Source organism: Larus michahellis, chromosome 11 (genome assembly GCF_964199755.1).
Source record: "Larus michahellis chromosome 11, bLarMic1.1, whole genome shotgun sequence".
NCBI lineage: Eukaryota > Metazoa > Chordata > Aves > Charadriiformes > Laridae > Larus > Larus michahellis.
Window position 1 is genome coordinate 15,424,837 of NC_133906.1, and position 23,657 is coordinate 15,448,493.

The 23,657-nt window shown below is 43.8% G+C and overlaps 1 long non-coding RNA gene across 1 annotated transcript; it reads left to right on the top strand.

The window, feature by feature from the left end:
- The first annotated feature begins 8,282 nt into the window (after positions 1-8,282).
- LOC141749632 (uncharacterized) lies at positions 8,283-23,293 on the top strand. Its single transcript, XR_012589430.1, has 4 exons — positions 8,283-8,378; positions 13,967-14,187; positions 15,793-15,999; positions 22,090-23,293. It is a non-coding gene; the product is annotated as an uncharacterized LOC141749632 (long non-coding RNA).
- Positions 23,294-23,657: the final 364 nt, after the last annotated feature.

Here is a 23,657-nt window from a genome sequence, read left to right on the forward strand (position 1 = left end):
CATTAAAGGATTGGGCAATAACAGGGTGCAGAAATGTGCATTGGAGCATTACTTGGACTTATGACCAAGGCCACTCCAGTTGACTACATCATGCACAAGATATGTGACGAGGCTGGGGTATCAAACATTTCCAAAACTGCTTCTAGTGGCATTGCTCCTTTTTTATTTTCTTAACTACAGAAAGCAGCAAGTCTGAAATGTGCCAGTCTGAGGTCCAGATCTTTAGAAGGGTGTTTGCTACAGACTGGAGAAAGTTCCACTTGGCATGTCCTCTTGTATGACACAGCTAGTGATCAAAGCATGAATTCCCAAACTAGTTTAACATCTTTCCTTCCACAGCTATAAAAAGTGAGGACAGCATGAGGTGCTAGAGATCTTACCCCAGGAAAGAAGATAAGTTAAGTTCTTTAAACCAAAAGCATGGATTATTGTTATTAATTTTGGGGGCGACTAGTGTGTTTGTGAGGAGTAATTCAAAGATGGCTTGACTACAGTGACTAAGAGCTAACTACAAGATAGAAAGCACTTTTACATAATTTGTTTTATTTCTATTTTTCTCAATCAGATAGTCGCCTTTGAAAATAAGACCTGGAAAGTTTCAGCTAGCGAAATAGTGCCAATTCCAAGCCTGGAATCTCCCTTCTGCTACACACACAGTTCCTCCTCTTCCAAGTTAGGGGCTTGCTTGAGCTTTGCTACAGCTAAACACTAGCCCAGAAAGTTGGGCTCCAGATGCCCATTTGGATTACACACAGTTATTGTCATCACTACACAACATACAAAGATGTCAAGATCCCAATTTACAGTCCAGAGGGGAGGTACAGCTGATGTAATTTTATGCTAAGCCCCCATTCCCAGTGTTCCCCATTGGCAATGCAGTCTCATGTTGCGTGGTGGAAGACAGGCTGCCAGGGTCAGGACCGTTGTGCGTAGGTATGTAAAGACTCTCCCTTTGGGAACTAAACACTTCAGTGGGAGCTGAGTCTGGCCATAATCCTTGGATCTTCCTCTCTCCTTCTCTTGTGAACATTAAAAATCTATATTAGCTTTTCTTACCAGCCAAATTACTGTATTGAACATTATTTCTTCATAAGAAGTTATTCTGCTGGGCAGATCTGTTTCACATTCATCCGCTATGTAAAGCATCTCAAAAGGGAAGTAAATTGTACAGCTATTTTAAAGTCCCTAGTGGTAAGAGACAATCAGCCTCTTCCCTCTGCCCCAGTCCTTAGGTATTCCTGCAACCACTTCATTGCAGGAAAATGAATTGCCTAGATCCATATGAAGCAATTCGAGCAGGAAAAACCACACTCAGCTGAAAGATACATTTTAGCCTTTTGGAAATAGTTTCAGCTTTCAAGATAACTATTCCTTTGAGGGGCTCTAACTATAAATCCCAAAGTGCCCGCAAGCAGTTGGGAAGCAGCCAAAAATGCCAAGTCAGAGGAAAATAATTGTTTTCAAATGGTGACAAACCTGCAAGGTCGGCAGAGAACAGAGGAACTGTGCTGCTGAATGGAGATAGCCATGTAACTCAGGACTGTGAGTTCTGTACACTAAACAGAGCCGAACATCTCCACAGGGTGTTTAGCGTCTGTGAATGCAGAAGGGAACTGGTCTGCACTGGTCTAACTCACAGGGCAGAAATGATATTGAAAGAGAATCTAAAGACATCGGGTTTAGACAGAGTGTGCACTGGTAATGCTTTGGCTTGTTCTGGTTTTGTTTCCCAGAGGTGAAGAAATGACAGGGTTTGTATTTTTAAAATTATTGCAATGAAAATAACTTGACAGCTTGGTCTGGAGATTTCTGCATCATTACAAAATGTTGTTTGAAATTGTGCAAGGCAATACAATAATTATCCGGTCAAGCATGTCTAAGGATGAATGATGCTTGGAGTGGAGGCTGGGAGTTTGCCACTGGTGTTGGTCTGGATTCCTTTGTACCCTGGACAGAAGCCTACGCAGTGTGGGAATGTACTGCGAGGGGTGCTGAAGCTTCAGGAACAGCATTGCTTTTGAAACTGCAGTTGCAAGTCATGTGGAATCAGCTTGAGGGAGCCTGGTGATTACTTTCTAAGGATATCTACATATAAAAAAAAAAGTATGCCTGGTGGTATAAATCAGCATAGCTCTGCTGCCTGCAGCATAGCGTCTACTCCAGCCGAGGATCTGGACAAAAGTACTTAGGCAACACAGAGGACTGAAAACTACCAGAACACCTTTAAAGCTACTGTGCCAGCAAGAAAGAGAGGCATTCAGCTGTGTGGAGTAGGCTTCTTTCATCTGTGGTAGTTAAAGCAGAAAAGTGAACTTTAGATTCTCACAATTTTACTGCATCTGTTAAAGCAGTATTGGCTTTCAACAATGAAATGAGTATTCAGTCCAAGTGTCTCTGCAGAATTTCGGGCACTCCATGAACGGATAAAATTTCAATTGCAGAAACAAGAGAAAGTACCAGACACAAATGCACCACGTATTACGTTTAAGGGAAGACAGTGAAGTGGGCAGGTTATACCGTGGGAATAGGCAGCAGCTGGTGGCTGACCCTGCTGTTATGACTAAGTCACCAATGAGGCCACAAAAAATTAAGAAAATTAGTAAGTAAGGGCAGCCTGCCTTTAAGAAATCCAGAAGGGCTGGTCTGTGGGCTAGCAGCAGGGAACTGCTAAGATCTGGGCTTGGCCTCCAAGCCGGGTCCCTTGTTCCCAGGCAGACGGAGTTGGCAACAGCCTGTATCACTCTCTGGTGGCCCCTCGGGCCAGAAAGAGGAGGTATATTGGCAGCCCAGCGAGGGAACAGCAGCCAGTTCCCCTTGCCAGAAATCAGGTTGCTACATTGGCGGTGAGAAAAAGGCTAAAGCAGGGCCCCTTTGATGCAGCAGGCATGGGGCTTGCAAGGAGACGCATGGAAAAGATGTGTGACCATGCCATACGCGGCTTGAAAAGCCCTCGCCAAGTGGGACTCACCAGTCAGATGCCAGCATCATCCTTCGGCGAGCGGTCCTGGGGGCCAGGCGCTGCTGGGCTGTCTGTGCTGGCTGGCGCGTGGCAGAGCCGGGTGCTGGCGCAGCCTCGGAAGTGACTCACTCTCCCACCTGGCCAAAAACTCTTCGGGGCGCAGCGTGGAGATTTCCTGAAGACATCTGTGCTTCAGCAGCTCCTGCCTCTGGAAGAGGCTGCAGCTCTGGTTTCCCCATGCACGGGGCTCTCTGCATATGTCTTTTCTCTTTCCACTGCTGTTCTGGACAGGCCTCCTGCTCATCCTTTCACTTCATTAAAAGGGCCTCAGCCCCTCCTCCAGCATCTTAAAAGACAGTGCTAGGAGAGTCAGCAGTGACAGGCAGAACTGGAGTAATCACTGCATCCTTTCACTTAAAGCTCCTGCAATTACCTTCCTTCTAGGTGGGAATGTCTCTCAGTGATTATCTGGCTCTTCTGACTTTCATCAGCTGGAGAGCTGCATCTTTGGGATTATCCTCTCGCCTCCTTGCCTACCCTTTAATGTCACAGGGTTTGGCCAGTTAGTCCAGTTATAGCTCCTCTCAATTCCAGCCTCATCCTCCTGCAAGAGTAACTCACAAATAAAGCAAAGTGGGAGTTGCCATGTTAATGTGCTTTCCTCGAGCCCTCAGGGAAAGGTCCTGAACATGATTTCTTCCGCTTGGATGGAAAGAGGAATTTCTGTTAGAGCCTCCATGAAATTACAGTCTTCTTTTTTTTTATGAAATGTAAAACAAAGTAAATATTACCTTAGAGTCTCTTATTCGTGTTGCAATAAAGTGAGACACTTCCTTGGAAATAAGTTTTAAGACACAAGTCTTATAATGTTCATATTTATTGGAGTGGAGTTCACAGCTGACCTGAGGTCTGGAGGGTTTGGAAGCAATCGTCTATGTGAACTTCCAATTCTTTCTCTCCTTCTCCAGCACATGAGGTGCAAAACTGGTCAGTTATTCAGAGACTTCCCCACCCTTCGTAAGCTTGTGTGCTCATATATCTCTCTTGGTACATAAAGAATGACATATTGCAGTGAATCTGCTGAGAATAGCTTGTAAAATACATCATTATATGAATCAGCCTCATTAGAAGTCTCCTTCTCTCATGATTTAAAACAGACACAGTACTTGCAGGAGTGGAAACCAGTGTGATTTTTTTTTTCTCTCCTGCTGGCATGTTATGCTCAACCAAATGTTGAAACAGAAGAAAATAATTCTCTGAACTCAAGGCCAGAAGTAGAAAGCAAGTACTGCATTACCCTGATGCCTCTCTGGCATAATTAAGGTCTTGGGTGTTTCCCTGGGTATGTGACTTTCCAGCTTCATTAATAAAATATTATGTTGCTCTTCTAAACAGCACAAAGCTGCATTCTCTGCATACTCCAAATCCCCCTGACTCGGGACCCCATAACACCTCACGTTCAGCATCCTTAGCCATTCCAGGCTTTTCTCCCACAGCTGCTGCTGTGTTTATGAAGGGGATTATAGGACATGGTGCCTGTGATAGCAGGAGACAAGGCTCGGTGACCCAGGAGGCCTCTCTCAGTCCTATTTTATGCAAGGACTGGTGCACCAGGTGCCACGGCTGCATGACTCAGACCTTGTTCAAATTGCTGGTATGCTGGTGCGACCACCTGCCAATGAACTCATAGAAGTTAGTGTTTTACCTTAGACAAGACTGCAGCAGATGCAATCCAAATGACACACCATGGATCGCAGCAGCTCTGGGCTAGTGGCCATCTCATGCAGGACTCATAGTAGAAAAGGGATGGCTCTTTGCTCCAAGGCAATGAAATAAGCTCTTTCACTCCCATTTGCTCTCAGCGTATTGTAGAGCTCATTGACAAACTGCAGGTTCAGCAACTTTTTATTGTTTGTCTCTTGTCACTTCAGCATGAGAGAATGTCGTATTTCTTGCCGTTATTTCTTTTAAACCTTGCCAACACACACCCTCCACACCATGTTTTGGTTTATAAGTCTCTGGCTGCACACTTCTGAATCACACTGATTTTTTTAATTAACTGTGATAAGTACAAGTACTCAGCTATCCTTGGTTGTTGTGGTCTCCTAATGCTTCCAGCCATGTAACCCATGGTCTCTCCCTGGTTTGCTCTGTATTGTGGGCTTGTCACCAAAGAGCCTTGTTGGCCAAACACTGGTGTACGTTTCTGTCTCCTACCCAAGATTTTAGGCCACAGACATTACCAGGAGCCTCGTTCACAATCAAGACATCACACCTTTGCAGGCAAGCTGTGTTTACCTTGAATTTACTTGTTTCCTAGACTCGGTTTTGACTTTTGCAGAAGTAGGTCAGAAGGTGCAGTCTGGATGAGTTTTGCTCACAGAGGTGATAAGCGGCTTCTGCTCAGCTCACGTAGGCTCCACAGAAAGCACCGCAGGCTCCGCTTGTACCTACAGGTACAAGCCCTCATATCCCTTTAGACACTGCCCTCACATCCCACAGCACCCTCAGGCTGCTCTTGCACCCACAGTGCTTTCAGTGGCTGCAAACACAGTCATGTTAGTCACCGGGTGCATCTGCAGGCTGCCTTTCAATGCCAGGTTTAGCTGGGCATAACGGGCCTGCTGGGATGGTCAGAGGCTGCATTAAATAAGCCACACAGAGACAGGGGCCGGAACTCCAGCAGCTGCAGTAGGGAAGGAAGGTCTTTAGTCTCTCCTGTGCTCTGGACATGAGCTAATTTTTTGTCAGTAGCAAATGCAAATCCCTTATTTTTCTTCTGCCACAGTGTAGCTGTTCTCGCTACTGATCAACGGATGGTTGCAGCGTAGTCTAAAAATGAAGAAGTGTTTGCAAAAACCCACGTACTCTCGGGCAACTGCAACTCACTCAGGTGGTAGCATTTCAGGAGACAGAACAAGCAAATTTCCTCTCTATTTCTAGACTTAATCATCCTTTCCCACACATTTGCCTTATTTGTCATGTTTTGGAGGAATTCTTTTTAACAGCAATTCACATAACCTTTGTGTCACTGCTGGTTTTGCCACTGACAGAAGTGGGTTTACTTTTTAAAAATCACTCGCTTTGTTTAACAATAACTATTTTACAAGACCTGTTGTGTTTCAGATGCGATTTATGCCTCGGGACTGGGCATCCTTTGCGATGCAAGTCTTGCCTCCTGCCCCTTGGATTTGATGGGGAGGATCTGGTTCCCAAAGCTGGGATTTCACAGCTGTGGTCTGACTGGCTTCCTATCAGTGCGCACAAAAGAACTGAGCACAGCTAAATACCCACTTCAAACTTCAGACTTCTCAGCTGGAACAACTGTTGCGGTTTGAAGTTGTTTTGTTAACTTCTTTGGCTAATTGATAACATCTGCATCTCACCACCCTTCCTTGTGTCTCAAGCTACTTCCAAATAGATGGGATAGATAATACTGTGGCAGATCTCAGTTTCTGTATTAGTGATATATCGTTACGCTTTCGGAAAATTGTCTGAGAACTGGGGGCGTCTTCAAATAATGCCTTCTTTTATAAAGATTTCTTTCACACAGTCGCAGAAACAAGCCCAGAGACACTAATAAAACCTCATGCTATTCATTTGGCATTTCTCTTGTGATCATGTTCAGATAAAAGAACTCTTGATTTCACACTTTTCCCCTCTGTATTTCCCTACCACACTTCCTAAGTTTGAAATTTACGTTTAGGCTTTAAAATACTGGAATTAGCTTTTATTTTTCATTAGTTTTCATTTTCTTTGTATTGCAATAGATGGATCAGGAACTGGTATACGTGATATTTTAGTAAATAGAATCCTTGTATTCAGGATCGCTCTTGAAGTCTGGTAATAGAGAGTGACACCACAGAGGTCCCAAGGAGACATTATGGTTGTAATGGAAATATCATATATCTCATATCCCAGGTCTGATATATCAGCTCAGCAATAAAAAGAAACAGGATATTTGCAACTATATTTTAACAGGGATTTTGCTGTTACCATGAGAACAGGGATTACTTAGAAATTTTGGTGAGAAAACTCTTTAATGGTTTCATCGATGTCTAACCCCAGGAGATTTCAGTTCTTTCACTGCTATTGAAATGGCTATTAATGCAGCGAAAATCAGAAACGTATGAGTATGTTCCGTTGATCTCAAGCTTAGGTCTCAGTATGGGTCAGATGGTCCCTTCTATCATATTTCAGGATTCCCAAGATCAGACCTGGGTTACACTAGAGACACGTGTCCACTATGAACTCTCTACAGGTTGACATCTTCCCAGGTCTGGCTGGGGAGAGGTTCCCTCCTCCGCCTCCCTCTTGCTGTTGGGATGGTTAGTGCTGTTACTGAGCAAGGCCTCGAGCTGTCTGCAGGCCCTGTGATGGGCAGGGAACTGACGTCAGCCGAGACTTGAAGGCTTGACATTGCTCAGCCAGCCGGAAGAGCCTCATGAATTTCCTTGTAAAAGGAATTTCTTAGGATTCAGGGAGACTTGTGTTACGTAATCCTTTGAAAGCAATATTTGACACAGGATAGGGCTATCCCCTTTATGAAGTCCCCAACAGAACCTGCAAGATGCCACGAGCACTATTATTGTGATTCTTTTATTTTGTGCCATTTCAGCATCACTAGCATCGACAAAAGAAGTTAGATAAAATCCCAAATACAGATCTCTCATAACTTCACCTAACGCAAGCTCAACACATTTGGTCTTAATCTGAGTGCCTGGACTGGGATGAATTCTGCAGGGCTGTAATAAAACAAATATTTTCCTGCACTGAGAATGGCTCCACAAAAGGTTCAATGTCAGGTCAGCACAGCGAGCTCTTTAACCATGTTTTGCTAGACATGGACCATGTCCTCACCTAAAAAACTGTCCCAGCTCCATAGCAGCTGGTGGAGTGGAAGTGATTTAAATAATTCCCCTCTTGTCCACTTTAAATGTTGGATTTGGTGAGCATTGGAGGAAAACTGGGCAGCAGGTACAGCCCCAGCTTCCAGAAATAAAAATGTTTCCACTAGAAAAATAATAAAAAAAAAGAATGAGGGACTTTCTGTGGAGTTCCCTTTCCTGCTCTGCCCTGCTCAAATTGGATTACTTACAGAAACAAAGGGAACAAGCAGCCTTGTTGCAGCAGACTAGTCCCAGGTGAGTAAGTGTGAGCTACTTAACAATTGGCAATATAGCGAGAGCTCTTTTAATTGTTTTTTCAAACAAACCTGAACCACCTGTTCTGCCATTTTAACGCAGGAACCAAAGGAAATGTGAGTCACAGGTGTATTATAAAAGGAAAGGCAGAGATGCTTAGGAAGGAAGCTTGTTTCTTTGCTGTGGCATGAGACAGCTTGGAAGTTCAGTGACTGCACGTTTTCTCTTGTTGCACAATTAGGGTGGAAATAACTTCAACATCAGAATTTGCTAAGGTTAGTAGTTTTCCATTCCTTTGCAATCATGTTGTCTGTTAGTACACCATAGATGAGCAAAAAACGCCCACTTCCCTACCTGGTAAATCCTAAAGCTATTCCTAAAGATAACATCACTGTGCTAGAACTCTTGGTTACCATATATTTATCTTTTATCAGCTTTCTTATGGCTGGGTGCTGTTCTGGAGTCAAGATAGTTCCCTTTCAAGGTAGTGGGAATTGATTATGAACTCTGGAGATAAAACTTAGTTCTTTAGGTGGTGACTCCTTTAATGAAACTGATTTATCAAGTAACTCTTCTAAAGCTTGATACTTTCCTGGTTTGAGGAGTGGTTCGTCTTCTACCTAACTGTGCATGTAGTCACTGAATGTTAGCACCGTTGTGCCAGACAGAAGCATTTTTCTCATTTTAAGACTCATACTAGTGCACAGAAAGATCTCACAACATTGACCCAATTTATAAAGAGGACTCTGAACAGAGGTGGAAATGAATGCAGGAGTTCTGGTTTCAGGTCTTGTACCTCTGACTAATTAATTATTCACTGGTATGAATCAGTGTATAGAAAGACATACTATGTATACACACTGATTCTCTCGGCTCAAAGCAAAGGTATTGGATGGGCACTTGCAGACCTTGATCAGCAAGAGAACCATCATGTGCTCATAATAGAAGCAGGTGATGCTCTATACCTGGGCCTTGAAGTTTTACTACTCATTTAAATATAGCAAATGCATCCAATATAATCTCATACCTCTTGGCAGAACCTAACTCTCCTTGTTCAATGAAACAGTTATTTACTGAGCTACTGCAGAGGCTGCTCTAGGAAGAGAAGATGGGTCTCTTGGTTGGACTTCCTGCAAACAAATCATCTGTGGTATATTTTCAGGAGAGGACCTTTAAGGAAAGATTGACCCAAGTATGTATTGTTTGTTCACTGGCTGCCAGTAGAGAGGTCAGTGTGTCCTGTCCTTGCAGAAGCTGGTTGAGTGAAAGTATTTCTTTATGGCCATTGCCATTTATCCTTTCATTTTGGAGCAGCACTAATCTCTCTCCTTTTAGGGTGTGTCAGTACATTTACAGACTATGATAAGTTGCCCTGCATTGAAGGGTTTACAACCTTATGTATATTTTTTGATTTTTTTGGGACACATATAGATCATGTTAAAAACCAGAAGTCCATTGTTCAATCAATCAAGTTAATCCTGGTGCTCCTTGATAACTATAGCTATCGCATTTCAGAGTGATTTTACTGGATATTACTGGGATTACTTGTAGTAGCCACTCAGTCTAGACAGGGGTTTCTATTACAGTGAACACAGACAAAAGGGTAAGAAATATTAATGCCCAACATCCATTAACCATGCACAAACTGCATATCAGAGAGTGGATCCTGTTCACTTGGCTGTGGTTCCTCCTCCCTTTTGTTTATCTCTCAGGAGGGCATTGGCTTTTTTAATTAAAAAGAAACAGGTTGCCTTAATAAAGGGGGGGGGGGAAGAGCTGCTTGAAAACTTTGCCATCGAGAGTTAGAGGAAGTTAGAGATCTTTTGATGAACTGACCCAATGTGGAAAGGTCCAAGTGTTTTGGCCCAAGAGCAGTCTTGAGGATGACTTTCTCTTGACCTTTCTGCAAGATGGAGCCAGAGCCCTGGTGATCTTGCTGAAATGAACAGTTTAGAAACTTGGATCTCTGAGAATCCTGTTGTGAGAAATATGGCAAAGTGGATCTCAAGACTGTCATCAGGGCTGGATAAAATTATACTACCCGTTGTTTCTGAAACAAAGCCATTTAGAATGACAAGCACTCCAGGAATGCTGCTCCTTCAATAAATGTAATGTGGCAGTGACATGTAGTTCCCACCATCCCCTAGAAGATAATTATACTGCAACTAAATTAAGACAGTTGGCTGATTAAAATTAGGCCTAGTTAACAAGGCACTGAGTGAGGTAATAAAGTTAAACTCTAAAGCATTTCAAATTCTCATTTTATGCTGCTCCACATGTTCAAACTCATAACACATGGGCAAACATTGTATTTGCTGCATAGACAGTTTGTAGTGTCACAGATTTTATTTTGGATATGGCATATTTCAGATTGTTGTCAAATTGCCCATCATAACTGAAGCTCCCCCAGGTCTGCCAAAGCACATTAGGAGTTAGCGTAACAGCAGAAACGCTTAAACACTTTTCTTACACGTGGCTTGCCATCCTGTATTCATTCACCCAAAGACCTTGATGTCCTTCTTGACACCCTTTTAAGACCTTGGGAATCAAAAGCAAATTAGCCTGCTGTTGGAAGGATCTGCAGATCCTATGGAAGCAGAAATTTACAAAACCATTTTTAGGAAAGGGGGGAATAAGAAAAAAAAAATAATAAAAATCTGCAGTTATATAAGAGGCTTGCAATTATTGTGAGATTCTGTTAATCCCTGGATGATGTGGCCAATTCAGTGCAATGTGGATACATAAATCAAGATTTCCCTGCAGAACTTTATCTTGGTGTAGACTTGGAGAACATACTCTGCATGCCAGTGCTCTCAAATCCTTTTTATATCTGACAGCTGATTTCACTGTGTTTGAACATGATATAGCAGGCACTGGGAATGTGTGTTACTGTTGCTCTCACAATGACTGTCATTCTGTTTCTAAAGCTGGGTACTGTCCACCTCCAATGTTCCACAGAAAATTTGCCTGTGACCAGAAATCTTGTCTGTTGGTTGGCGCAGCTCAATAACGTGTTTGATGGCTCCCAGGTCTTCCCTTCAGGCAGAGGGGAATAAGTAATGTGGTGTTTGTTGGGTTTTTTTTGTTTTTTTTCACTGTGGGTCAAGAGTTGCGTTTACATCCCTATTTTACAAATGGAAATGTTGCCAGAAGTTAAGGTCCAAGTTTATCAAACCATGTAAGTACCTAATTCTCTGGGTTATTTTAATCAGCAGTTATGATCTTAATAAAGTTATGGATATGATAATAAGTTACTTCCATAAAACCGGTGGAGCAGGGCAATGCATTTGGCTTCCCTCAAATTTTAGGTTTACCAATGAACATTCTTTCTCTTGCTGTGTACGTGTTGATCTTGATCCGGCAGCTGCAGGTCTGCTTGCCTTGATGCAACCTCTTCCCTTGAACTCTCATTGTCATGGTAATGAAACAAGAGTTTCTAGGGTATTTCTCACTGCAGAGTCAGAAAGTAGAGGACAGCATAAATTTCTGCCCTCATTTCCAGGAAGATCACTGTGGCTGGTGTTTTTTGCACCCGTATTTTGAAAGCAAAGCCTTTCAAATAAGCCCATGGGGATAGCCCTCTTTGAGCAGTCAACGGGTAGGCATAAACTATTGCTTGGAGAGGAAACCACATCCTTCCTTGGAATAAGTTTTCTTATTTTCTTGCAGGTGTGTGGATGGGATGTGGAAATTCCTGCTGTATTCTGGTGCAAGTAAGGTGTAGGCTGATCCAAAAAAAGCACATAGTATGCTGTTAGAGTCCGACAAGAGCAAGATCAGAAAATCTCCCCTATGGAAACATTGCTTTTGTCCAGGGTGTTTTGCCAGGCAGCATAACCTGACTCTATTGAAAGAGTTGAATTATTGTTACACAACTTTAAAAACACAGTATCAAACTATACATATAATTTGAGGCTGTTTTTAATGACCATCTTTTCTAGCGTGTGGTTCCTTCTGGTTTAAATGTTCTCAACGATTTGGTCAAATAAGTAACAGCACAGAACAGTATTTTTAGGAAAAGATGATGCTTGGCGATGGCTGGGGATTCTGTGGCTTTCACTGCCCTTCAGAGGGCTGGGACTAATGTGTATACTTTTCAAGAAAACAAATTAACAACTTGGGAATATTTTAGCTGAAATAACATCCAAGAGAACTCACAACTGTTCCTTTTATTGTGTGAGCTGATGTGAAGGTTTTTTTCTCTTTTAAATTAATATAACTGGACTGTACGTCTCCCTCTAGTTTTTATTTCCTTCTTTATTTTTTCATGCTTTCCTCTGTTTTTTTTCTTCTTCCTCATTCATTCATTTGTCTGTGTGTTCCTCCCACTATTTGTTCCTATTTTGCTGCTTCCCAGTTTTTCCTGCATTTCAAAATTACCTTGTCTTGAGCTGTTCCAACCGGACCTGGCAAAAGTTAGCTCCTCTTCCAGGCCAAATTACGCTCTTGACCTAATGTTGGGATCACATCTGATCCCAAATGTGCTTAGATTGAAAGGAACAACATTATAGAAAGGCTGGAGAAGAGAAGGTGGCAGGAAAGCTTGGCAGAGTGTGCCATGGACAGTCCCAGGACACCCCTACTTTAGTTGAGGCTCATTTCCACAGGGCTATCAACAGCCAAGGGAGGATGATGAGGTGTGAACAAGAGCTGGAAGAAACCATGCAGAAAATGCATCGCACAATGCCTCAAATCTTCTAGAAACAGAAGATGAGTACATATCCTTTGAACTCAAGGCCTAGATTTTATTATTTTAATTTTCTTAAATCATAGCTGGCGGTGGAGAAGTGACCGGGCCTATGAAGGCAGCACCAGAGAGGTCCTTACCAAGGAGTATCTGAAGGTTTTTTGCCTGATTCCCACTGGCTTGTGGATGAGGTCACTGTTGTACTGAGGAAGCTGGAAATGCAGGAGGCTTCTTCCCTGTGCCATGTCCTCTGCCATCCCTTCTCTCCTGCCTGCTGGAAACCCCAGAAAGCCTGGCCGCGTGGTTTCAGTGGATGACAAGAACCACCAGGAACTACTCATAGCAATATGGAATTAACTGTTGTGAAGGATGACTAAAGTTCTGAGATTTCCTCTTTGCCTTTTCTGCCCAATTTATTCTTCTTGACAAATCCATCACTTGACTGCACTGGCACCTCCCCTCAGTCCCCACTTTCTGGCTGCATAGCTCAGCTCTGGATTTTTAGCAAGCAAAATGTTCTTCAGACCTAAAGAGAATGAAGAACTGCATTGATTTATGTGACCTGAGATAACAGCCTTGGGCTGTCCTTTGAGCTTTTCCTGATTTCTTTCATTACTTCCCAAATGCCACCCAGGCTCCTGCAAACTGAGCAATCAACTCAGTACTATACCAATGTCATTAACTTCGGATTAAGCCTTTTTTCTTAAACTTTGTTAGTGGTGTGGATGTTCTGTAAGTTACAGGCTATGAAGGAGGTAATCGTCGGTGGGAAAGGCTGGCCGGTGCTACTTCATTAACCATCTGGCTGGGAAATCCTGATTGTACTACTTCAGACAGTTTTAGAAAGACTGTTGAAGAAGTAGATGGTTTAAATGATAATTAATAACAGTATTCATCTCAGTGATTCTCTTGGCGAAACTCTTGCCTTAACATTAGCTTTCAATAAAGCTCTGCCATTTTAAACTTTCATTTTAAACAGAAAAATGCTTTTAAAGTTCCAGATTTAGAAGATTTTACAGAGCTTAATAAAAATTCACTTTTCAGGCAAAGTGCACTTGACAGCTGTTTTGGTACTGATGGTTTCTATTTAAAAACACGTTCCTTTCATTGTCTGCATCTTGCAGAGGCTGAGATTCTTTGTCTTGCTTTCTCTAAGTTTCTCTTACCACCTCACAGGCATCGGAGGGGGGGCAAGTGCCTTCAACACCAGTGAAGAGAACTGGATTTTATTCTCTCACATGACTCAGCTCTTTGTATTGATGGGGGAAGGATCTGGCAAAGAACCGAAGATGCTCTGTAAGGCACACAGTAAATAGGATGGTCAAGTGTTCCGCCGTGCTCTACAAACCGTCATGGATACAGAGGTGGCAGGATGGCCAAGTGCACCAGGCCTTCACGTAGGTGAAATATACCCTTAATCCTTACCCCTGCTCTGTGACCAACCTACCAGGTATCTGGGCAAAGTACTCCAATGTAAACTAGTTGGGACAGAGGCGACTTGTTATTCCTAAATTGCCTATTTCCTTGAACAATAAGGTCCTATAGAGACAGTAATGACAGTCCTGTGGGAATCCTGCTAAATGCTGTTGGCTTCGGACTGACGTTCGAAGGACAAATAAGCAACAGCAAAACGATAACCAGAGAATAATTTTTTTGGGGAAAAAAGTACTGCACATATGAATTTAGTGGGTAAAACCTCTGTCTGGAGAGTCTAGGATGTGGCTCATCCCACTGTCCCATTCCTGGATGCCCCTTGTTTCAAGGAAGAAGTGAGCAAAGTGGAGAAAAGGAAATCAAAAAGTTCATCTCTTGCCGAAGTAGTAGCTGTATCTCTTTACCAGCTTAGCACTTCTGGGCCATATATTCATGTAGGAACCCCAGTTGTACTTCTTTTTATGTGTATTGACTTAGTGGAGTGCAAACATGTTAAAAAGTTCACTTTCTCCTTTATACGAGTCTATAAAAAAGCTCTTAAAATGGAGTCATAGGGTTTCAATGAGACAAATGAATGATCAGCCGAGACCTAACAGTCCTTTCTGATGGATTAGGTGCTTTAGTGTGAGAAATTTTAAGATGCTAATCAGCCTGGAGAGTTTTCATGCCTCCAGCGCTGTGTAATGATACAGAATATTGTGATGTCTCCAAGTTATAATGGAATTGGGGAGTAGGATGCAGTAATAAGTATCACTCATGATATTTGATTCCAGTTACAGCTACGTTTTCAAAAGTCTCTAGGCAGCAGAGATTTCTTATGTATTTATGGGAATTTGAGTAAAACTAAACATATACACACTAGCTTGGAAACTTTTCTAACAGCTATTTGGACACAGTAATTTACAGAAATAATTGTAAACACATGCACGAGTAGATCAGTGTGTGTTTTCAGTGCCTGCTCTTAGGAGAAATAACACATTAACATATTTTCTGAATTTTGAAAATGCACTGCAAAATTGCAGCTCAATAAACTTCACTTAATGTGTTCTAAATTGATGACACCAGTATGATACCAAGATGTTTTCCAGTTGGGATTTAGGAAGACATGACAGAAGTGTTCATAAGAGGACATTTCAGCACAAATTTTAACTCACACGGAGTTGATCAAAAATCAACTCTCCAGCAAGGAATGTGTCTGTTTACAAGACTTTGGAAGGGATCGATTCTGCCGCCGGAGCAGTAAAACCCACATTTGCTGCAACAGCTCAGAAGCAGGTTGCAGTTTGCCAGAAGGAATCATTTACTGTTACATTTTATTTCTGTACATTTGGAAATTCTGAGCTATGCCCCGTCACTTATCATTTGCAGGCACGTAAGGGCTGTGTTTATATTCCATGTTGGTCACTAAGATCACAAGCATGATCAGATGATCAGTCACTGAGAAAGGACAGGAAAAAATCCCAGGATATTTCATCTGCATTTTTTTCTAGGAGTGGTATTATTTTGGGAGATAAAGAGCAAAACTGAAGTGTTTGAAAGCAATCCCCACGACAGCTCTCTTTCTGCAGGTTCACTGAGCACCAAAAGGATGCACCTGAGCTAGTGCTGGAGTTTGCTAAGGACACAGGCTGGAAATGGTTAACTAATAGCATGGGGCTGGGAAATCAGCATTCATCCCTGGCACAACCGCTCCAGGAATGGTGCCAGGAACCAGTAGCTGACAGCTTCACTAAAACCAACAGGACAACACTATTAAATGCCTGGGGTCTTAAATGGTGAGTAGTTTGTCAAGGTGACACACTTGTGGTCTTTATCGAAGTGCAAGCTGAGAGACATCTCTGTTACTTAGAGAAATGTGTAACCAATGGAGTTTGTGAGCGTTTATGTTGTCATTACAAGAACAAAATGTATTCTGCATAATTACTAAGTTATATTCTGATAGGGATTCTAATTTAAGCCTGTTACATGCTCCAGCAAAGCAGAAAATCCCTTACTGAGCACCGTTAATAATGGAGCATTAAGAATACACTGTTTTCTTTTCTTGCTTTATATACATCTATTTATTTTTAAAACAACTGGGTTTTGGTGCTTTCTAGGATTTCTCTCCCGAGTGCTGGAGAGATCTTTTCCCTGGAGCTGGCTAGAAGGGGGAATATCTCTAAAAGCCTTTCTCATAATGTTCCCTATGCCTTGCTGGGACCAGTCCTCTCCCTCCCACTGCAGTCCAGAGCCGGGCCTGGGGCAGGGATTTAGGTGGAGTGAGGGGGTTTGTTAGCTCTAGGGAAAACACATGGCCCAGGAGCGGCTGATAATGTTCAGAGGCTTCTTTCCATAGGGATTACACTGAACTTTCGTGTGGAGAAACTCAGGATATGATGCCAGAGGACTAAAATACCTTTCATTTCCTCCCAGCAGTCTAATAAGAGTAGAGTCCAGTGAAGTGGGCATGTCCTCAGGGATGTCTCAAGCATGGACTCCCAGTTCTGCAGTGATGGTGGGGCTGTCCTGGCAGTCCTCCTTGGGGGCTGAAAGGACTTTTCAGGCTGTGCTGATGTGTGGGGTCCCTGCAGCTGATGTTGAGCAGCTGCTTGAGGGCTCCTCCTGCAATATCTGATGGCTTCAGCCACCAGAGCTTGTGGAGTGCTGGGCTGCAGATCCAGCCCTGCCCTCTCCAAACCCAGGTGGTAAAGGTGTAACCTCGTTGTGTAAGGGCTTGTGATGAGTTTGGGAAACAGAAAACAATGCTCTTTGAAATAAAAAGGGAAGGAGAGGACAGTGAACCCCACAAAAGGAAATAGTTGAGAAGGAAGGCAGGAGGAAGGGCAGATGGGGTAACTCCTGGCAATAAAGCCTTCCTAAAAACAACCCCACACCCTGGGCCGCTTCTTCCGCTACTTGTGCACAACACTGGCAGAGCAAGCAGCCAATGATAACAAAAAAAGACGGCCACTATCAATCAGGTTTTGCTTGTTGAGCCACTGGGAATTTGTATCTGGTAAGGTTGTGGAACTGCTCCTCCATTTAGTGCGGTGTCTATCTGCAACAGCGTGGTCAGAGAGCTAAGAGGGGAGCAATCCAAGGAACCTGGCTTCCTACGGGGATTCGTGTACTGCAGAGTCCTGTGGTCGGAGGGTGGTTTAGCAGGCTAACCCCTGCCTGCTCCACTTCATGCAGTTTGCTGCTAGGATCCATGGATGTGTCTCTCCATGCCACGGGGAATGAAGGATCCATGGATGTGTCTCTCCGTGTTAGGGGAAATGAGCTTTTGTCTCCAGTTACGTTAAGGCACAGCAGTACATTAAGCAGTGGAAAAAGAAGGCAGAAACAAACCCTTTCCTGGGCTGGGCCCTTGCTGAACTATTAAATGTAACATTAGCATTACGTGGCTTTATTATGGACACGTGCACGCTTGGATTTAAAGGCCAGCGGCTAGACTGAGCAAACATTTAGTGTGGACAGGAGGAGGGAAAACATCTATTTTCTTGTGCCACTACAAAGGATGACTAATTACCCCAGGAGCAGCTGCAGCGCACTTGAAACCATAGAAGACCAGCTGATTCCCACCAGCTTCCCCAGCCAACTGGCAGCACCCGAGACCTGCCAGGTAAAAACCAGGCTCTGCTTTGTCCAACTCATTAGAGCTCCACTTGGAGAGAAGTGAGCAAGGAACGAGCTTTGCTTCACTGCTTAAAGAGCTACTCAAAAAGAAAAAAGAAAAATACCTGGAAGAAATATTTCAGTCCAAAGTAATATTTACTTGGGTGCTTAAAACTTTGTAAAATGCCCCGAAGGTCACAAGCCATTCATCCTGCTGTGTATTTCTCTTTAAGAAGGTGCTTGTAAGTACTACTGGAACACATGTGTGATGAAGGGTTGCCATGGCAAACAGGTTTTGGCACTATTTAAGACAGAGTTTTATTGCGCAGCAGAATAAATAAGCATGTTAAAGCCACATACAGTAACTTGTTGGCACATACATTAATGCTCCCAAGGGCTGCAATAACTTAAGCACCCTCCCTTTAAACATTTTTCAGCGTTTTTTCTTTTTTATTGACTACATGCATTTAGTATTAGGGCTAGGAATGTCCCATTTCCACCCCCTTTTGAAGTGAGTAATTGAGGCAAAAAAGGAGGACTGTCTAATAAATCATAAAGGGGCATTGTGCGCAGACAAGAGGGGCAATTTTCCCTTCCCTGACATACGTGAGGATAAGCCAGCATGAGTCCTGGCTGTGTACTAAATCCCCACTCGCTCCCTCCAGACATAGGAGTAGATCGGCGTGTTTATATTTCTGATGGAGCCGGAATAATCAGGAATAGTTTCACACCATTTTCTGCAGTTTCTCTTTCGCTCTTTTGTGCCAAGCCAGTCTTCTACCACTCCGCAGCAGTGAGTAGTTACTTTAGCTTTGGTCGTTTTATGAACCACCTGTTCTTTTCCCAGTTTGGCTCCCAGTTCACACCAGTGAGTCCCGTCAGGTCTGGAAACACTGCCAGCTTCGAGGAAGTGCTGCTGCAGGGAGGCAAGAGGCAAATCTGTGCCTGTGAGAGGGCTCAGGTTTGTGGTGCTCTTAAAGGTGAACATAAATTACACTTTATAATGAAAGCTCTGGTTTAAGAAGAGTTATTAGTGTATTAGGCTGGGCTTTATGAGCTCCGAGGTTTCTGAGCCGTGTGGGAGGTGTGACGCTGGCTCCCTCTTCTGTGGGAAGCAGTAACTTTTCTGATTTGGAGAATTTTGAAGCTGCCAAAAGCCACAAAACCTCCCCCATCCCCTCCCACCTGGGAGACATAATAACACAATTAGTGCAGACGTGACCAGATAACACCCAGCTGCAAGGCGTTATCTCCTCCCCCGGGGAGCGAAGGGTGGCTGAGACATTCAGCTGGAGCTGGCAGGAATTTTGTTAAAAACTGGGCAATTGGCGAGTGCGATGGACCTAATTCTCTTTGTTTATCGGTCAGTAAGGAAATTACTGGGGGAGAGCGACAGAAAGTGCATCTCGCCCTAAAAGATGACTGCAGTCAGTGCTGGCTCCCATTATACTCAGAAGAAAAATCCATTTTACATATTCCCTGTGGTTTTAGGATGCAAGCTGTAAGGTATTTTACTCTTCGGGCCTCTTTCGCCTTTTGCCCCATTGCCAAGACGACCCCACGGCCTCCAGCAAGGCTTGGGGAGATCATCGGAGCCGCTTCTCGCTCCTAAACTTTGCTGTACACTCAGCTATTGCTGAAGTGTGCCCAAGCCTCACGAAACGGCGGGGGGGGGGGGAAGAGTTGATTATTTTATGAAACATACATTGTAATATCGCATACTGATAGGTTCATTATGAATTACAATTTGCTGAATAAGAGAATTCACGAGGGAGGGATCGTGCATGGAGAGAAAAGAAAGAAAAAAGGAGGGAGGCGGTTTTTATGCCTATAAAGGTGTCTCCTGGGCATAACCGGAGTTGAAGACCTACATTTCGTTCTAGCTGTTTGGATTTGCTTGCAATTAAAGCCTAGTGGAGCTGTCAGGGGCTGTTGACAAATATATTATAACCAACTTAGGTTAAGCGAAAGTTACTTAAAATTAATCCATCCCTGCACAATGCTCCCATTTCACTTCAGAAGAATGTGCCAGGAGGAATAAGTACAATCCTGACCGTGTTCCGAGAACCTCCTCAAGGTGGAAATTTGCAAATAGGGCTACTGTAGTATGTAATGAGAAGCTGCAGGGCTCTCAATTATCCCACATAGTCTGTCTCTTTGCAACTTGACTGACAGCTAATTATGCCGGTGCCATTTTTTTGGCAGTGGAATTTAATCTCCCAGATGGAAAGCAAATCAATCTGCCCATCGCCGCAGCTGAGGCATACTTTGCCTCAACTTTAATTTATTCTCCTAAGCCTAAGAAGGCTAGTCATTTCAAGGTACAAAAATATCAAGTTTCTTCCGTTAACCAGGCTGGTGAAAAAAAGTGTGGAAGAGTTGGGATTTCGTAGGCTACGCTGCGAAATGTTGTCACTCCTCCTTTTGTATTAGGAAACAGCAGCATCATCTCCCATTGATTCCTGGTGGTGGAATCTGACAAGGAAGAAGCATTTATGAGCGGGTTGCTAGTGATAATGGTTAAACATGAGTTGTGGAGGCATTAAGTAGGATTCTATGGAGGAATGAACTAAATCTCTGAAGAACTCAACACAAAAAGGAATCGGTGGCAATTTTCAAGCGCTTTAGCCAGCGAGCAATAGCCCCGTTCCCATCGGGTTTCACGCCAGGGATAGAAATACAATCCTCCTACTTACCTGCACTCTTCAGGCCTATCAATTATGCTGCTCCCTCTGAGTTGCTGTTACGAATTTAGGTATTCCTGTCCTCTGTAAAACCATCGGAGAGCGGAGTGTGAGTAGTTACCACAGGCTGCAGCCCTCATCTTCAAGTACCCGGGCACCTGCAGCGCCTCTCAATGCTATCTTTCAGGCTGGAAACCCCAATTTTAGCTAGGATCGAAGGGAAGGGAGCCCACAAAAACTTGGTGTTAATGAATGCTGGAAAATCAGAGCCTTATTTTTCTGCAAACACTTGCCTGTTTGGCTAACGCCGTTTCAGCCTGTGTGTGGTACCTATGTCTTGTGTGTGGTGTTACTTTCCCTTTTGGGGTACTCTCTCTGAATTCTCAACCTCTCAGTTATTGGATGTATGTACTCTGTTTTTTAGACAGTTTACAAATAGAAAGGTTCCTGATTCCCCTTTTTACCAAAAAAAGCATTTCTAAAAGTGCTTTGCTGACACCTAATGAGTCTGATTCCTGCCTTTCTCACACTTCTACGAAACCACAGCCGTTTTACTGACTCTTCCTTCGTACATTTGCAGGCTGAAGGATTACAAGCTCTCCTATCTAGCTATTAGTACCTATCTTTTTATATTTTCATATTATGCTTATAAGGATGTTGATGCTGCTCCTAATGAGCCCTTGGGTGACATTTTATAATTATGATGAAATCCCGTACATGGAAGCATTTGTTCCTGACGAGTCTCTGGGAGAACCGATGTTCTGAGGTGTCCCACCAGTGCATTCATTCCCACACTGCGTGTCGTATTTCTGCAGTGGGACAGTTGAGAGGGAGCCTATGCGATGCCCTCTCGATTTGTGGAGAGGAGAGAGAGCATTCAGTGGATGATCAGAGTGCTAATTAATCTAGTCTGTGGGAAGAACGATCAATACCTGGGGAAAAACAGCGCAAGGAGCAACCGAACATGGGCTTGGCAAGTAACATCCTGGGTGTCTCGTTGCTGAGTTTTGAGGTTATGATGCCACTTAAAGGTGCTAGCTGCAGGCAGTTCTTTGAAAATGTACATGTAGCAAATGGAAATCCAACATAATCTGGAAATAACTTGCTAAATGGAGCATTATGAGGCACCCCACCATTCTCACCACGTGTCAGACCTCTCCTTGTAAAGCTCTGTAAACGTTGGCGTGTCCTGATGGCCAGAAAATGGGACCTCTTCCAGTGCAACCTCGCCGGCAGGGCTGCCTCCCCCAGGGGCTGAGTTTCGGAGCACAGTTGTACCAGTGCAGTGTGGGGATGGACACCACCTTCAGGCAGGGACGTGGGGCAGCCAGGGAGGGTCTCGGACTCTTTAGGTGGAGGCGATGGTTTGAACTCAGAACCCGCCGGCAATTAGCGCTGTGCATAAGGTAACGAATTCCGCTAACGGGGAGGGACCAGCTTCAGTACACAGGCAGCTGCATTACTGGTCAGTTTCCAGATGGTTTGAGATTTATTACCCTAAAATTACATTGTTATTTAAAATAAACTACTTTTTTTAAATAGGCTCAAGAAATTAGAATAATTATTTGTTCTTAATTATCCTAGAAGTTTAAATGCTGATGATGAAATGTACAGTGGAAGAGCTAAGACCTCTGCGCCAAACGCGAGGACTGCAGTGCCATCCTGCCTATCGCTTGTCTGAAAGCGGGGGACAACAGTGTCCCCAGGCTGCACACGGGGATCAGAATGGGGAAAAGCTGCACCATATTTCTGTATTTCCCTCCTGGGTTGGTCCTTGCTCAGCCACCTTACTTTGACTGATGCCCCAATCTCTGCTGCAGGGTGATGAACCTCTGCCTTTGCCAAAACGCTAAATCCAAACTTCCAAAAAGTTGCTATCCATACAGGAGCTGAAGAAATGCAGCAGGATTTGTGCTTGAATCTTAAATTCCTTGTGGAGCACGGAGGGCTGATTTCAGCGGAATGTAACGTGAGACTGAAAGTCTAACCTGTCCGTCAGCGCATCCACCATCCAGAAGACGCATCCGCATTGCTGTGAGCACGTAATCTGCGCTTCCCAAATTGTCTTAGAAAAGTAAAGTTTGTACAAATGTTGTTCATTGCTTCCATTATTCAGGATTTAAAAAAATGGATTTCAGGAAACAAGGATTCAAAAAGGCAGACGAGCTACAGCGTGGTTATGAACTCTTCTTGTTTGGCGGGGGGGGGGGGAATGAGCCTAAACTTGCATTTTTGCCTCCTTCCTCTCCGGGGCACAGTAACGCTTCTGTCACCAGCTAATTGCAGCGACAGCCCAGCCTGGCGATGCCACCAGGAATGTGGCAGGATGATTGTACCCGCTCAACAGATCGAACGGGCTGACAACTCAGATGAGGAAAGCTTTGGGTGATCGGCTGGAAAAATCTGAGGGAACTTCTAAAGCTCCAGAATTTGGTGCACCCCAAGGACAGTGTTATAATGAATTTCCTACTGTGGAAAAAGTCAGTTGACTAGAAGGAGAAAAGGAGTGGAGAGCAGGACTTGAAACAGTGAAATACTTGAAAATGCTGTTGGCCACAAAACGCTTTTAACCCTTGAAAGTATTGAGAGAGTTGAAGAGACAATGTCTATTTTAACCAGTGTTTGCAGATAAGACGGACGTACCAATAAGAGAACCAGCTGTAAAGGCACTTTCACTGAGATTTTTCCATACGTGGCCTTCCTCAAAATGTGATTAATATTTTATTTTTTGCAAATGGAGCTTGCGCATTTAGCTATAAATCCTAGGGAGAATCCCAAAGTAACATTGTCCTGACCGCAGTGCACATACTAGCAGGGATTTCGTCTCCTTTTTTTTTTCTTGTTATGTGTGTAACCTGATATGGTACTTTTTAGGTTCCTGAATATCTGCCATAATCTCCTCATGCTGTCCCATGTGGCCGAGTTCAAGCTTGTTCTGGGATCTCTGGCTTTCCCGACAGAGCCCACTGGATTGCGGGACCTTGGCGCGGTGTTCGTCAGGCTGCGGGAGAGGAGGGTGAGCACAGCTGAGCACCGGGGCCATGGCACTCCTCCTCCTGGCAGAGCCACCCGGCTACCGGTGCGGTGGGGACCAGCCGGGTGGTGGCTCAAGGCCACTTGCGGAACAGGCTGGGTCAACGCAACAGACTCAG